This window comes from Scyliorhinus torazame, chromosome 3 (genome assembly GCF_047496885.1).
Source record: "Scyliorhinus torazame isolate Kashiwa2021f chromosome 3, sScyTor2.1, whole genome shotgun sequence".
NCBI lineage: Eukaryota > Metazoa > Chordata > Chondrichthyes > Carcharhiniformes > Scyliorhinidae > Scyliorhinus > Scyliorhinus torazame.
In genome coordinates this window covers 353,532,839-353,550,608 of record NC_092709.1, presented here as the reverse complement: position 1 = coordinate 353,550,608, position 17,770 = coordinate 353,532,839, and positions in this window count along the sequence as shown.

Below are 17,770 nucleotides of genomic sequence, written 5' to 3'. Positions count from 1 at the left end.
CACCGCACAGAGACACAGAGCATTCACCGCACAGATACACAGCATTCACCGCACAGAGACACAGAGCATTCACCGCACAGACACACAGAGCATTCACCGCACAGAGACACAGAGCATTCACCGCACAGAGACACAGAGCATTCACCGCACAGAGACACAGAGCATTCACCGCACAGAGACACAGAGCATTCACCGCACAGAGACACAGAGCATTCACCGCACAGAGACACAGAGCATTCACCGCACAGAGACACAGAGCATTCACCGCACAGAGACACAGAGCATTCACCACACAGAAACACAGAGCATTCACCGCACAGAGACACAGAGCATTCACCGCACAGAGACACAGAGCATTCACCGCACAGAAACACAGAGCATTCACCGCACAGAGACACAGAGCATTCACCGCACAGCAACACAGCATTCACCGCACAGAGACACAGAGCATTCACCGCTCAGAAACACAGCATGCACCGCACAGAGACACAGAGCATTCACCGCACAGAGACACAGAGCATTCACCGCACAGAGACACAGAGCATTCACCGCACAGAAACACAGAGCATTCACCACACAGAAACGCAGAGCATTCACCGCACAGAAACACAGAGCATTCACCGCACAGAGACACAGCATTCACCGCACAGAAACACAGTGCATTCACCGCACAGAGACACAGTGCATTCACCGCACAGAAACACAGCATTCACCGCACAGAGACACAGAGCATTCACCGCACAGAGACACAGAGCATTCACCGCATAGAGACACAGAGCATTCACCGCATAGAGACACAGAGCATTCACCGCACAGCGACACAGAGCATTCACCGCACAGAGACACAGAGCATTCACCGCACAGAGACACCGAGCATTCACCGCACAGAGACACAGAGCATTCACCGCACAGAGACACAGAGCATTCACCGCACAGAGACACAGAGCATTCACCGCACAGAAACACAGAGCATTCACCGCACAGAGACACAGAGCATTCACCGCACAGAAACACAGAGCATTCACCGCACAGAGACACAGAGCATTCACCGCACAGAAACACAGAGCATTCACCGCACAGAGACACAGAGCATTCACCGCACAGCAACACAGCATTCACCGCACAGAGACACAGAGCATTCACCGCTCAGAAACACAGCATGCACCGCACAGAGACACAGAGCATTCACCGCACAGAGACACAGAGCATTCACCGCACAGAAACACAGAGCATTCACCACACAGAAACGCAGAGCATTCACCGCACAGACACAGAGCATTCACCGCACAGAGACACAGAGCATTCACCGCACAGAGACACAGAGCATTCACCGCACAGAGACACAGAGCATTCACCGCACAGAGACACCGAGCATTCACCGCACAGAGACACAGAGCATTCACCGCACAGAGACACAGAGCATTCACCGCACAGAGACACAGAGCATTCACCGCACAGAGACACAGAGCATTCACCGCACAGAAACACAGAGCATTCACTGCACAGAGACACAGAGCATTCACCGCACAGAAACACAGAGCATTCACCGCACAGAGACACAGCATTCACCGCACAGAAACACAGTGCATTCACCGCACAGAGACACAGTGCATTCACCGCACAGAAACACAGCATTCACTGCACAGAGACACAGAGCATTCACCGCACAGAGACACAGAGCATTCACCGCATAGAGACACAGAGCATTCACCGCATAGAGACACAGAGCATTCACCGCATAGAGACACAGAGCATTCACCGCACAGCGACACAGAGCATTCACCGCACAGAGACACAGAGCATTCACCGCACAGAGACACCGAGCATTCACCGCACAGAGACACAGAGCATTCACCGCACAGAGACACAGAGCATTCACCGCACAGAGACACAGAGCATTCACCGCACAGAAACACAGAGCATTCACCGCACAGAAACACAGAGCATTCACCGCACAGAGACACAGAGCATTCACCGCACAGAAACACAGAGCATTCACTGCACAGAGACACAGAGCATTCACTGCACAGAAACACAGAGCATTCACCGCACAGAAACACAGCATTCACCGCACAGAAACACAGCATTCACCGCACAGAGACACAGAGCATTCACCGCACAGAGACACAGAGCATTCACCGCATTGAGACACAGAGCATTCACCGCACAGCGACACAGAGCATTCACCGCACAGAGACACAGAGCATTCACCGCACAGAGACACAGAGCATTCACCGCACAGAGACACAGAGCATTCACCGCACAGAGACACAGAGCATTCACCGCACAGAGACACCGAGCATTCACCGCACAGAGACACAGAGCATTCACCGCACAGAGACACAGAGCATTCACCGCACAGAGACACAGAGCATTCACCGCACAGAAACACAGAGCATTCAACGCACAGAGACACAGAGCATTCACCGCACAGAAACACAGAGCATTCACTGCACAGAGACACCGAGCATTCACCGCACAGAAACACAGAGCATTCACCGCACAGAGACACAGCATTCACCGCACAGAAACACAGAGCATTCACCGCACAGAGACACAGAGCATTCACCGCACAGAAACACAGCATTCACGGCACAGAGACACAGAGCATTCATCGCTTAGAAACACAGCATGCACCGCACAGAGACACAGAGCATTCACCGCACAGAGACACAGAGCATTCACCGCACAGAAACACAGAGCATTCACCGCACAGAGACACAGAGCATTCACCGCCCAGAAACACAGCATTCACCGCACAGAGACACAGAGCATTCACCGCACAGAAACACAACATTCACCGCACAGAGACACAGAGCATTCACCGCACAGAGACACAGTGCATTCACCGCACAGAAACACAGCATTCACCGCACAGAGACACAGAGCATTCACCGCACAGAGACACAGAGCATTCACCGCATAGAGACACAGAGCATTCACCGCACAGCGACACAGAGCATTCACCGCACAGAGACACAGAGCATTCACCGCACAGAGACACAGAGCATTCACCGCACAGAGACACAGAGCATTCACCGCACAGAGACACAGAGCATTCACCGCACAGAGACACAGAGCATTCACCGCACAGAAAGACAGGGCATTCACCGCACAGAGACACAGAGCATTCACCGCACAGAAACTCAGAGCATTCACCGCACAGAGACACAGAGCATTCACCGCACAGAAACACAGCATTCACCGCACAGAGACACAGAGCATTCACCGCTCAGAAACACATCATGCACCGCACAGAGACACAGAGCATTCACCGCACAGCGACACAGAGCATTCACCGCACAGAAACACAGAACATTCACCGCACAGAGACACAGAGCATTCACCGCACAGAGACACAGAGCATTCACCGCACAGAGACACAGAGCATTCACCGCACAGAGACACAGAGCATTCACCGCACAGACACACCGAGCATTCACCGCACAGAGACACAGAGCATTCACCGCACAGAGACACAGAGCATTCACCGCACAGAGACACAGAGCATTCACCGCACAGAAATCAGAGCATTCACTGCACAGAGACACAGAGCATTCACCGCACAGAAACACAGAGCATTCACCGCACAGAGACACAGCATTCACCGCACAGAGACACAGAGCATTCACTGCACAGAGACACAGCATTCACTGCACAGAGACACAGCATTCACCGCACAGAAACACAGAGCATTCACCGCACAGAGACACAGAGCATTCACCGCACAGAAACACAGAGCATTCACCGCACAGAAACACAGAGCATTCACCGCACAGAAACACAGAGCATTCACCGCACAGAAACACAACATTCACCGCACAGAGACACAGAGCATTCACCGCACAGAGACACAGAGCATACACCGCACAGAGACACAGAGCATTCACCGCACAGAAACACAGAGCATTCACCGCACAGAGACACAGCATTCACCGCACAGAGACACAGCATTCACCGCACAGAGACACCGAGCATTCACCGCACAGAGACACCGAGCATTCACCGCACAGAGACACAGAGCATTCACCGCACAGAGACACAGAGCATTCACCGCACAGAGACACAGAGCATTCACCGCACAGAGACACAGAGCATTCACCGCACAGAGACACAGAGCATTCACCGCACAGAGACAGAGAGCATTCACCGCACAGAGACACAGAGCATTCACCGCACAGAGACACAGAGCATTCACCGCACAGAGACACAGAGCATTCACCGCACAGAGACACACAGCATTCACCGCACAGAAACACAGCATTCACCGCACAGAGACACAGAGCATTCACCGCTCAGAAACACAGCATGCACCGCACAGAGACACAGAGCATTCACCGCACAGAGACACAGAACATTCACCGCACAGAGACACAGAGCATTCACCGCACAGAAACGCAGAGCATTCACCGCACAGAGACACAGAGCATTCACCGCACAGAAACGCAGAGCATTCACCACACAGAAACGCAGAGCATTCACCGCACAGACACAGAGCATTCACCGCACAGACACAGAGCATTCACCGCACAGAAACACAAGAGCATTCACCGCACAGAAACACAGAGCATTCACCGCACAGAAACACAGAGCATTCACCGCACAGAGACACAGAGCATTCACCGCACAGAGACACAGAGCATTCACCGCACAGAGACACAGAGCATTCACCGCACAGAAACACAGAGCATTCACCGCACAGAGACACAGAGCATTCACCGCCAGAGACACAGAGCATTTACCGCACAGAGACACAGAGCATTCACCGCACAGAGACACAGAGCATTCGCCGCACAGAGACACAGAGCATTCACCACAGAGACACAGAGCATTCACCGCACAGAAACACAGAGCATTCACTGCACAGAGACACAGAGCATTCACCGCACAGAAACACAGAGCATTCACCGCACAGAGACACAGAGCATTCACCACACAGAGCATTCACCGCACAGAAACATGCCAGGGCCAATTCCTCTGAGCTGGTGTTTCTGCTCCACTCGAGACTCCTGTCGCCCCCCCCCCCCCCCTCCCCCCCCTCTTTTTCATCACCTCCTCCCTGGTACGATTATCCACCTTGCTCTTCATTTTCCCCCTGGCGCCGTGGAGCCCTGGGGGGTGTTCAGGACTGTCACCAATGGAAAAAAGATGCAGTCCAGGCACAGCAACCAGTCCCCCGATAACCTCTTGACCGCTCCTGTTAACCTGCAAGATCATAGGTCAAACAAATTAGGAGCAGGAGTAGGTCAATCGGCCCATCGAGTGTGCTCCACCATTCAATAAGAACTGCTTGAGGCCTCAGCTCCACTTTCCTGTTTGTCCTCCAGAATTCGTGACATAACAGGTCCAGGGGGGAGGCAGTGCGGTTGTGGTGCTGTCCCTGGACTAGCAATCCAGAGACCCAGGACAGCGCTCTGGGGACCTGGGTTCAAATCTCACCAGGGCAGATGATTTGAATTGAATTCAACAAAAATCTGGAATTCGAACTCTAACGATGACCATAAAACCACTGTTGATTATTGTTAAGAACATCGTCTGGTTCAGGGAAGGACATCCGCCGCCCTTACCTGGTCTGGCCTACATGTGACTCCAAACTTGTCTCTCAAACGCCCTCTGAAATGGCCCTGCAGGCCTTTCAGTTCAAGGGCAATTAGGGATGGATAATACCTGTTGGCCCAGCCGGCAACACCTACATCCCGTGAATGTACAAAAAAAAGGAGGATACATGACTGAATTTGGTTCGGCAAAATTGCAGAATCATTGTCACCAACATACGTGCAAACATTCAAGTTAGGAGCAGGAGTGGACTTGATAAGATCATGGCTGACTTGATCGTGGCCTCAAATCCGCCTTCCTGTCGACCCCTCCCTCTCCCCGACAACGTTTCACCCCTGGTCAATCAAGAATCTAATCAACCCAGCCTTAAAAACATTCGATGCCCCCCGCTGTCTTCCACCGCTCCCCGGGGAAGAGAGTTCCACAGACTTAACAACCCTCTGAGAGAGAAAAAAAAAATCTCCGCCTCCAATGGGTGTTTTTAAACCGTGTCCCCCAGTTCTAGTCTCTCCCACAAGCGGAAACATCCCCCCCCCCCAGCATGCACCCTGTCAAGTCCCCTCGGGATCACGGGCGTTTCAGTCAGATCACCTCTCATTCTTCTGTAGTGCACATGCCCAGCGAGTCCAACCTTCGTTCGCAGGAAAAGCCCTCACCTCCGGAAGGAGTGGAATGTTAGATCGTGTACGTTTGTACAGCATCTTAATATGCCCATCAAACATACCAAAGTGCTTCATGTTGACTGACTTAGCGCGCGGGCTGCGAATGTGGCAGCCATTTTGTCTGCAGCAATGTGATGAATGACCTTGGTGGTTGAATGTGAACCAGGACACATAGAACATAGAAAATACAGCACAGAACAGGCCCTTCGGCCCACGATGTTGTGCCGAACCTTTGTCCTAGATTAATCATAGATTATCATTGAATTTACAGTGCAGAAGGAGGCCATTCGGCCCTTTGAGTCTGCACCGGCTCTTGGAAAGAGCACCCTACCCAAACTCAACACCTCCACCCAACACTTAAGGGCAATTCGGACATTAAGGGCAATTTATCATTGGCCAATTCACCTAACCCGCACATCTTTGGACTGTGGGAGGAAACCGGAGCACCCGGAGGAAACCCACGCACACACGGGGAGGACGTGCAGACTCCGCACAGACAGTGACCCAAGCCAGAATCGAACCTGGGACCCTGGAGCTGTGAAGCAATTGTGCTATCCACAATGCTACCGTGCTGCCCTTGAGAACAAATAAATCTACACTATATCATTTTACCGTAATCCATGTACCTATCCAATAGCTGCTTGAAGGTCCCTAATGTTTCCGACTCAACTACTTCCACAGGCAGTGCATTTCATGCCCCCACTACTCTCTTGGTAAAGAACCTATCTCTGATATCCCTCCTATATCTTCCACCTTTCACCTTAAATTTATGTCCCCTTGTAATGGTTTGTTGCACCCGGGGAAAAAGTCTCTGACTGTCTACTCTATCTATTCCCCTGATCATCTTATAAACCTCTATCAAGTCGCCCCTCATCCTTCTCCGTTCTAATGAGAAAAGGCCTAGCACCATCAACCTTTCCTCGTAAGACCTACTCTCCATTCCAGGCAACATCCTGGTAAATCTTCTTTGCACCTTTTCCAAAGCTTCCACATCCTTCCTAAAATGAGGCGACCAGAACTGTACACAGCACTCCAAATGTGGCCTTACCAAAGTTTTGTACAGCTGCATCATCACCTCACGGCTCTTAAATTCAATCCCTCTGTTAATGAACGCGAGCACACCATAGGCCTTCTTCACAGCTCTATCCACTTGAGTGGCAACTTTCAAAGATGTATGAACATAGACCCCAAGATCTCTCTGCTCCTCCACATTGCCAAGAACTCTACCGTTAACCCTGTATTCCGCATTCATATTTGTCCTTCCAAAATGGACAACCTCACACTTTTCAGGGTTAAACTCCATCTGCCACTTCTCAGCCCAGCTCTGCATCCTATCTATGTCTCTTTGCAGCCGACAACAGCCCTCCGTACTATCCACAACTCCACCAATCTTCGTATCGTCTGCAAATTTACTGACCGACCCTTCAACTTCCTCATCCAAGTCATTAATGAAAATCACAAACAGCAGAGGACCCAGAACTGATCCCTGCGGTACGCCACTGGTAACTGGGATCCAGGCTGAATATTTGCCATCCACCACCACTCTCTGACTTCTATCGGTTAGCCAGTTCGTTATCCAACTGGCCAAATTTCCCACTATTCCATGCCTCCTTACTTTCTGCATAAGCCTACCATGGGGAACTTTATCAAATGCCTTACTAAAATCCATGTACACTACATCCACTGCTTTACCTTCATCCACATGCTTGGTCACCTCCTCAAAGAATTCAATAAGATTTGTAAGGCAAGACCTACCCCTCACAAATCCGTGCTGACTATCCCTAATCAAGCAGTGTCTTTCCAGATGCTCAGAAATCCTATCCTTCAGTACCCTTTCCATTACTTTGCCTACCACCGAAGTAAGACTAACTGGCCTGTAATTCCCAGGGTTATCCCTAGTCCCTTTTTTGAACAGGGGCACGACATTCTCCACTCTCCAATCCCCTGGTACCACCCCTGTTGACAGTGAGGACGAAAAGATCATTGCCAACGGCTCTGCAATTTAGTAATGGAGAGGGATAGGTACGTGCAACAGGGCAAGATTCATAGAATCCTTGGATATATCCCGTCAGGCCCGGGGGACTTGTCTATCCTCAAGTTTTTCAAAATGCCCAACACATCTTCCTTCCTAACAAGTATTTCCTCGAGCTTACCAATCTGTTTCACACTGTCCTCTCCAACAATCTCGCCCCTCTCATTTGTAAATACAGAAGAAAAGTACTCGTTCAAGAACTCTCCTATCTCTTCAGACTCAATACACAATCTCCCGCTACTGTCCTTGATCGGACCTACCCTCGCTCTAGTCATTCTCATATTTCTCACATATGTGTAAAAGGCCTTGGGGTTTTCCTTGATCCTACCCGCCAAAGATTGTTTATGCCCTCTCTTAGCTCTCCTAATCCCTTTCTTCAGTTCCCTCCTGGCTATCTTGTATCCCTCCAATGCCCTGTCTGAACCTTGTTTCCTCAGCCTTACATAAGTCACCTTTTTCCTCTTAACAAGACATTCAACCTCTCTTGTCAACCATGGTTCCCTCACTCGACCATCTCTTCCCTGCCTGACAGGGACATACATATCAAGGACACGTAGCACCTGTTCCTTGAATAAGTTCCACATTTCACTTGTGTCCTTCCCTGACAGCCTATGTTCCCAACTTATGCACTTCAATTCTTGTCTGACAACATCGTATTTACCCTTCCCCCAATTGTAAACCTTGCCCTGTTGCACGTACCTATCCCTCTCCATTACTAAAGTGAAAGTCACAGAATTGTGGTCACTATCGCCAAAATGCTCCCCCACTAACAAATCTATCACTTGCCCTGGCTCATTACCCAGTACTAAATCCAATATTGCCCCTCCTCTGGTCGGACAATCTACATACTGTGTTAGAAAAGCTTCCTGGACACACTGCACAAACACCACCCCATCCAAACTATTTGATCTAAAGAGTTTCCACTCAATATTTGGGAAGTTAAAGTCGCCCATGACTACTACCCTATGACTTCTGCACCTTTCCAAAATCTGTTTCCCAATCTGTTCCTCCACATCTCTGCTACTATTGGGGGGCCTATAGAAAACTCCTAACAAGGTGACTGCTCCTTTCCTATTTCTGACTTCAACCCATACTACCTCAATAGGGTGATACTCCTCGAACTGCCTTTCTGCAGCTGTTATACTATCTCTAATTAATAATGCCACCCCCCCACCTCTTTTACCACCCTCCCTAATCTTATTGAAACATCTATAACCAGGGACCTCCAACAACCATTTCTGCCCCTCTTCTATCCAAGTTTCCGTGATGGCCACCACATCGCAGTCCCAAGTACCGATCCATGCCTTAAGTTCACCCACCTTATTCCTGATGCTTCTTGCGTTGAAGTATACACACTTCAACCCATCTCCGTGCCTGCAAGTACTTTCCTTTGTCAGTGTTCCCTTCCCCACTGCCTCACTACACGCTTTGGCGTCCTGAATATCGGCTACCTTGGTTGCTGGACTACAAATCCGGTTCCCATTCCCCTGCCAAATTAGTTTAAACCCTCCCGAAGAGTACTAGAAAACCTCCCTCCCAGGATATTGGTGCCCCTCTGGTTCAGATGCAACCCGTCCTGCTTGTACAGGTCCCACCTTCCCCAGAATGCGCTCCAATTATCCAAATACCTGAAGCCCTCCCTCCTACACCATTCCTGCAGCCACGTGTCCAACTGCACTCTCTCCCTATTCCTAGCCTCGCTATCACGTGGCACCGGCAACAAACCAGAGATGACAACTCTGTCTGTCCTGGCTTTTAACTTCCAGCCTAACTGGACACGTGCAGAGTTTCATGATCATCTTTGAATGGAGCACCCGGGTCTTTTAGCATTCATTGACTACACTCTGAAGCATCCACCTCGATCATGCGCTAAGTCCAAAGTGGAGCTTGAATAAATGCCTTTCAATTTGAAGGAAAGAGTGCTCCGAACTCAGCCATCCTGACGCTTGAATGGTAATTAATAAACCCTCTTCCTGCAATGGATCCCCTTGAAGTTCATCGGTGCCCAACTTAAAAAGACACTTGAGGTTGTCAACCTATGCTATGGTTAATGCAGCTGCCACACCGTCTGTCATATAATAATCTTTATTATTGTCACAAGTAGGCTTACATTAACACTGCAATGAAGTTACTGTGAACATCCCCTAGTCGCCACACTCCGGCGCCTGTTCACAGAGGGGGAATTCAGAATGTCCAATTCACCTAACAGCACGTCTTTCGGGACTTGTGGGAGGAAACCGGAGCACCCGGAGGAAACCCACGCAGACACGGGGAGAACGTGCAGACTCCGCACAGACAGTGACCCAAGCCGGGAATCGAACCTGGGAACCTGGCGCTGTGAAGCATCAGTGCTAACCACTGTGCTACCGAGCCACCCGGTCTTGCTGATCAGATCATAGTTTTTATTTCCTATGTTCTTTATTTATAAATAATTCACAGGTGGCTACTAGGTTAAGAGGAACAGAATTTGTAATGCTGACTGATAATGCTTTAGCTCAAAGGAAAGTGTTCAATCGAACATACAAGTAAAGTTGCCATAGTCCCAGATGCTTTCCTCAAAGGCTGCTTTCCCCTTTTGAGGGGGAGAGCTGGCTGGTGGTGATTTAACCTGAGGGTCACCACACCTCAGGCGAGGGGCAAGGTTGAGAAGGCGGGGCCTTCATGAGTAACCTCAGCCTGTACAGGAATTGCAATTCGCAGACCGCTACAACCAGTCCACAGCAGACGCCATCTCCCCGGCCCTACACTCATCCCTGAAGCATCACGACAACAAGGACTCCTATTCTTTAACTACAGCTCTGCCTTCAGCACCACAGAGCACAGTGGTTAGCACAGTTGCTTCACAGCTCCAGGGTCGCATGTTCGATTCTCGGCTTGGGTCACTGTCTGCGGAGTCTGCACGTTCTCCCCGTGTCAGCGTGGGTTTCCTTGGCTCCCCACTCTGCAACTGGATCCTCGACTTTCTGACCCACAGACCACATTCTGTGAGAATAAACAGCAACACCTCCTCCACGATATTCCGCAATACTGGAGCCCTGCAAGGCTGCATACTTAGCCTCCTACTATACTCCCTGTACACACACAACTGTGTGGCAGAATTTGGCTCCAACTCCATCTACAAGTTTGCTGATGACACGACCGCAGTGGTCCGGATCTCGAATAACGATGAGTCAGAGTAGAACATAGAACGATACAGCGCAGTACAGGCCCTTCGGCCCACGATGTTGCACCAAAACAAAAGCCATCTAACCTACACTATGCCATTATCATCCATATGTTTATCTAATAAACTTTTAAATGCCCTCAATGTTGGCGAGTTCACTACTGTAGCAGGTAGGGCATTCCACGGCCTCACCACTCTTTGCGTAAAGAACCTACCTCTGACCTCTGTCCTATATCTATTACCCCTCAGTTTAAAGCTATGTCCCCTCGTGCTAGCCATTTCCATCCGCAGGAGAAGGCTCTCACTGTCCACCCTATCTAACCCCCTGATCATTTTGTATGCCTCTATTAAGTCTCCTCTTAACCTTCTCTCTAACGAAAACAACCTCAAGTCCATCAGCCTTTCCTCATAAGATTTTCCCTCCATACCCGGCAACATCCTGGTAAATCTCCTCTGCACCCGCTCCAAAGCTTCCACGTCCTTCCTATAATGCGGTGACCAGAACTGTACGCAATACTCCAAATGCGGCCATACCAGAGTTTTGTACAGCTGCAACATGACCTCATGACTCCGGAACTCAATCCCTCTACCAATAAAGGCCAACACTCCATAGGCCTTCTTCACAACCCTATCAACCTGGGTGGCAACTTTCAGGGATCTATGTACATGGACACCAAGACCCCTCTGCTCATCCACATTTCCAAGAACTTTACAATTAGCCAAATATTCCACATTCCTGTTATTCCTTCCAAAGTGAATCACCTCACACTTCTCGACATTAAACTCCATTTGCCACCTCTCAGCCCAGCTCTGCAGCTTATCTATGTCCCTCTGTAACCTGCTACATCCTTCCGCACTGTCGACAACACCACCGACTTTAGTGTCGTCTGCAAATTTACTCACCCACCCTTCTGCGCCCTCCTCTAGGTCATTGATAAAAATTACAAACAGCAACTGCCCCAGAACAGATCCTTGTGGTACTCCACTTGTGACTGAACTCCATTCTGAACATTTCCCATCAACCACCACCCTCTGTCTTCTTTCAGCTAGCCAATTTCTGATCCATATCTCTAAATCGCCCTCAATCCCCAGCCTCCGTATTTTCTGCAATAGCCTACCGTGGGGAACCTTATCAAACGCTTTACTGAAATCCATATACACCACATCAACTGCTCTACCCTCGTCTACCTTTTCAGTCACCTTCTCAAAGAACTCGATAAGGTTTGTGAGGCATGACCTACCCTTCACAAAGCCATGCTGACTATCCCTGATCATATTATTCCTATCTAGATGATTATAAATCTTGTCTCTTATAATCCCCTCCAAGACTTTACCCACAACAGACGTGAGGCTCACCGGTCTATAGTTGCCGGGGTTGTCTCTACTCCCCTTCTTGAACAAAGGGACCACATTTGCTATCCTCCAGTCCTCTGGCACTATTCCTGTAGCCAATGATGACATAAAAATCAAAGCCAAAGGCCCAGCAATCTCTTCCCTGGCTTCCCAGAGAATCCTAGGATAAATCCCATCAGGCCCCGGGGACTTATCTATTTTCAGCCTGTCCAGAATTGCCAACACCTCTTCCCTACGTACCTCAATGCCATCTATTCTAATAGCCTGGGTCTCAGCATTCTCCTCCACAACATTCTCTTTTCCTGAGTGAATACTGACGAAAAATATTCATTTCGTATCTCGCCTATCTCTTCAGACTCCACACAGAACTTCCCATCCCTGTCCTTGACTGGTCCTACTCTTACCATAGTCATTCTTTTATTCCTGACATACCTATAGTCAGCTTTTGGGTTTTCCTTGATCCTACCTGCCAAATAGAGGAGGGAGATAGAGAACCTAGTGGAGTGGTGCAGCGACAACAATCTCTCCCTCAATGCCAGCAAAACTAAAGAGCTGGTCATTGACTTCAGGAAGCAAAGTACTGTACACACCCCTGTCAGCATCAACGGGGCCGAGGTGGAGATGGTTATCAGCTTCAAATTCCTAGGTGTGCACATCTCCAAAAATCTGTCCTGGTCCACTCACGTCGACGCTCCCACCAAGAAAGCACAACAGCGCCTCTACCTCCTCAGGACACTAAGGAAATTCGGCATGTCCACATTGACTCTTACCAACTTTTACAGATGCACCATCCTATCGGGCTGCATCACAGCCTGATATGGCAACTGCTCGGCCCAGGACTGCAAGAAACTTCAGAGAGTCTTGAACACAGCCCAGTCACTCGATCCTGCCTCCCATCCATTGACTCCATCTACACCTCCCGCTGCCTGGGGAAAGCGGGCAGCATAATCAAAGACCCCTCCCACCCGGCTTACTCACTCTTCCAACTTCTTCCATCGGGCAGGAGATACAGAAGTCTGAGAAACCTCACGAGCAGATTCAAAAACAGCTTCTTCCCCGCTGTTACCAGACTCCTAAACGACCCTCTTATGGACTGAACTGATCTCTCCGCACATCTTCTCTACTGAGTAGCACTATACTCGGTCTGATTCACCCGATGCCTGTGTCTCTGTATTTACATTGTGTATTTATGAATGTCTTATGTTTTTTTTTCATTGTATGGAATGATCTGCCTGGACTGTCCACAGAACCATACTTTTCACTGTACCTCGCTACACGTGACAATAAACAAATCCAACCGAATCCAATTTAACCCGCGCTGAGCTTAACCGGTCCCGCAATCTTCCAATCAATCAGGGCGCTAAATATTCTATTTAGGAAGAAGATATTGGCTATAGAAGTGAACTTGGGACTTGCAACGTGTTGCTGGGTATCTGCAGGCAATTTGCTGGTCCTCCCACCATTACTGCCTCTGAAAGAGCTATCGGACCTGAGACTACTTGAGGCTTGTATCCACTGGACCACCCTTCGTGAAAGTCTGTTAGGTTAGAGGGAACGACGCTGTTAATCCCGGCCAGAACGGCACCCTGTCTTGACTCATGCCCCGGCAGGGAACGCCCAGATGAGGCCGCACAGCCGCAATTCCTGCTCTGAGGAGCTCTGACAAGTGGAGCTCCTCCGAGCAGGAAGGGATCGGGACATCCTTTTTAAAAGGCACCCCGATCTCAAAACCCCCTCCCCTGGCACAACGCCACCCCCAACGCCCCAACTCAGCTGTCGGGGGGTCCTTCAGCTCCCCCACATCCCACCACATACGGGCAGGGCACCCCCGGGCCCGATCCCCGGCATAGGCACAATACAAGGCTGGCAGAGCAACACGGGCACCCATGCAGTGGCAGGCTGGTATCCAGCGGCACTGCCAGGGTGCCCACATGGCACTGCCAGGGTGCCCACATTGCACTGTCAGGGCGCCCGCATGGCACTGCCAAGGTGCCCACATGGCACTGCCAGGGTGCCCACATGGCACTGCCAGGGTGCCCACATGGCACTGCCAGGCTGGCAATGCCAAAGTGCCCAGGTGGCACCAGCCGTTCCATGGTGCCACCTTGCCCGGAGGTCAACCACCCGGGGTCTTCCGATTGCCTGGGAGACACCTCCACGTACCCTTTCGCCTGGTTCCCATTGATGGGGCCCAGTACTGACTGGCGCGCCTTGGCAAGGTCGTTTGACACCCAGTGGCCGTTCGATCCGGTGAAGACAGAGTTAAGTCAGCTTCTAAGCCGACTTCTCTCTGCGAGCCTGGATTCGGCCCATTGATCCAACCAGATCTTGTGAGGCACGAGGCATAACGGCCGTCGGGAAGCCTGGGGGAGGCCTCTCCTGGTATCTACCGGCCGCTTAGCAGCTTCGGTGCAGCTTGGTCCAGTAGATCACTCCCGAGAAATGTCCTCATTCAAAGGGTTGTGAATGTCTGAAATTCCCTCCTCCACAAGGAGCTGAATGTCCAGTCACTGAACAGATTCAAGACTGAGAACAGTAGGTTTTTGGACTCGAAGGGCATTGTGGGAAAGTGATACGGAAGATGGGCCGATCTTATTGAATGGTGGAGCCGGCTTGAAGGGCTGATTGGCCTACTCCTGCTCCTATTTCTTACATTCCTTCGCGGAACTGCTCCTTCTGCAATTTCTGTAGCACAGTGGTTAGCACATTCACAGCTCCAGGATCCCAGGTGCGATTCCCGGCTTGGGTCACTGTCTGCACGTTCTCCCCGTGTGTGCGTGGGTTTCCTCCGGGTGCTCCGGTTTCCCCCCACAGTCCAAAGATGTGCAGGTTAGGTGGATTGGCCATGATAAATTGCCCTTAGTGTCCAAAAAAAAGATTAGATGGGGTTGCTGGGATAGGGTGGAGGTGTGGTAGGGAAATTACTGGAGAGAATTCTTAGAGACAGGATCTACTCCCATTTGGAAGCAAATGGACGTATTAGTGAGAGGCAGCACGGTTTTGTGAAGGGGAGGTCGTGTCTCACTAACTTGATAGAGTTTTTCGAGGAGGTCACTAAGATGATTGATGCAGGTAGGGCAGTGGATGTTGTCTATATGGACTTCAGTAAGGCCTTTGACAAGGTCCCTCATGGTAGACTAGTACAAAAGGTGAAGTCACACGGGATCAGGGGTGAGCTGGCAAGGTGGATACAGAACTGGATAGGTCATAGAAGGCAGAGAGTAGCAACGGAAGGATGTTTTTCTAATTGGAGGGCTGTGACCAGTGGTGTTCCACAGGGATCAGTGCTGGGACCTTTGCTGTTTGTAGTATACACAAATGATTTGGAAGAAAATGTAACTGGTCTGATTAGTAAGTTTGCAGACGACACAAAGGTTGGTGGAATTGCGGATAGCGATGAGGACTGTCAGAGGATACAGCAGGATTTAGATTGTTTGGAGACTTGGGCGGAGAGATGGCAGATGGAGTTTAATCCGGACAAATGTGAGGTAATGCATTTTGGAACGTCTAATGCAGGTAGGGAATATACAGTGAATGGTAGAACCCTCAAGAGTATTGAAAGTCAAAGAGATCTAGGAGTACAGGTCCACAGGTCACTGAAAGGGGCAACGCAGGTGGAGAAGGTAGTCAAGAAGGCATACGGCATGCTTGCTTTCAATGGCCGGGGCATTGAGTATAAGAATTGGCAAGTCATGTTGCAGCTGTATAGAACCTTAGTTAGGCCACACTTGGAGTATAGTGTTCAATTCTGGTCGCCACACTACCAGAAGGATGTGGAGGCTTTAGAGAGGGTGCAGAAGAGATTTACCAGAATGTTGCCTGGTATGGAGGGCATTAGCTATGAGGAGCGGTTGAATAAACTCGGTTTGTTCTCACTGGAACGAAGGAGGTTGAGGGGCGACCTGATAGAGGTCTACAAAATTATGAGGGGCATGGACAGAGTGGATAGTCAGAGGCTTTTCCCCGGGGTAGAGGGGTCAATTACTAGGGGGCATAGGTTTAAGGTGAGAGGGGCAAGGTTTAGAATAGATGTACGAGGCAAGTTTTTTACACAGAGGGTAGTGGGTGCCTGGAACTCGCTGCCGGAGGAGGTGGTGGAAGCAGGGACGATAGTGACATTTAAGGGGCATCTTGACAAATACATGAATAGGATGGGAATAGAGGGATACGGACCCAGGAAGTGTAGAAGATTGTAGTTTAGTCGGGCAGCATGGTCGGCACGGGCTTGGAGGGCCGAAGGGCCTGTTCCTGTGCTGTACATTTCTTTGTTCTTTGTTCTTTGTGTGGACTTGGGTGGGGTGCTCTTTCCAAGACCCGGTGCAGACTCAATGGGCCGAATGGCCTCATTCTGTAAATTCTGTATATCCTCCCTTAAGTAAGGAGACTCTGTCTGTTCTCACTGGAACGACGGAGGTTGAGAGGTGACCTGATAGAGGTCTACAAGATTATGAGAGGCAAGGACAGAGTGGATAGTCAGATGCTCTTTCCTAGGTCGGAGAGTCCAGTACGAGGGGACATGGGTTTAAAGTGTGTGGGGAAAAGTTTAGAAGAGATGTGCGAGGCAGGTTTTTTACACAGAGCGTGGTAAATATATGGAACGCGCTGCCTGGGGAGGGGATGGGAACTAAACTAAAATCGTCTGCACTTACGGAGTCCGTATCCTTCCAGTCCCACCCTAATCATGTATTTGTCAAGATGCCCCTTAAATGTCACTATCGTCCCTGCTTCCACCACCTCCTCCGGTAGCGAGTTCCAGGCACCCACTACCCTCTGTGTAAAAAACTTGACTCATACATCTACTCTAAACCTTGCCCCTCTCACCTTAAACCTATGCCCCCTAGTAATTGACCCCTCTACCCCGGGGAAAAGCCTCTGACTATCCACTCATAGCTAATGCCCTCCATACCAGGCAACATTCTGGTAAATCTCTTCTGCACCCTCTCTAAAGCCTCCACATCCTTCTGGTGGTGTGGCGACCAGAATTGAACACTATACTCCAAGTGT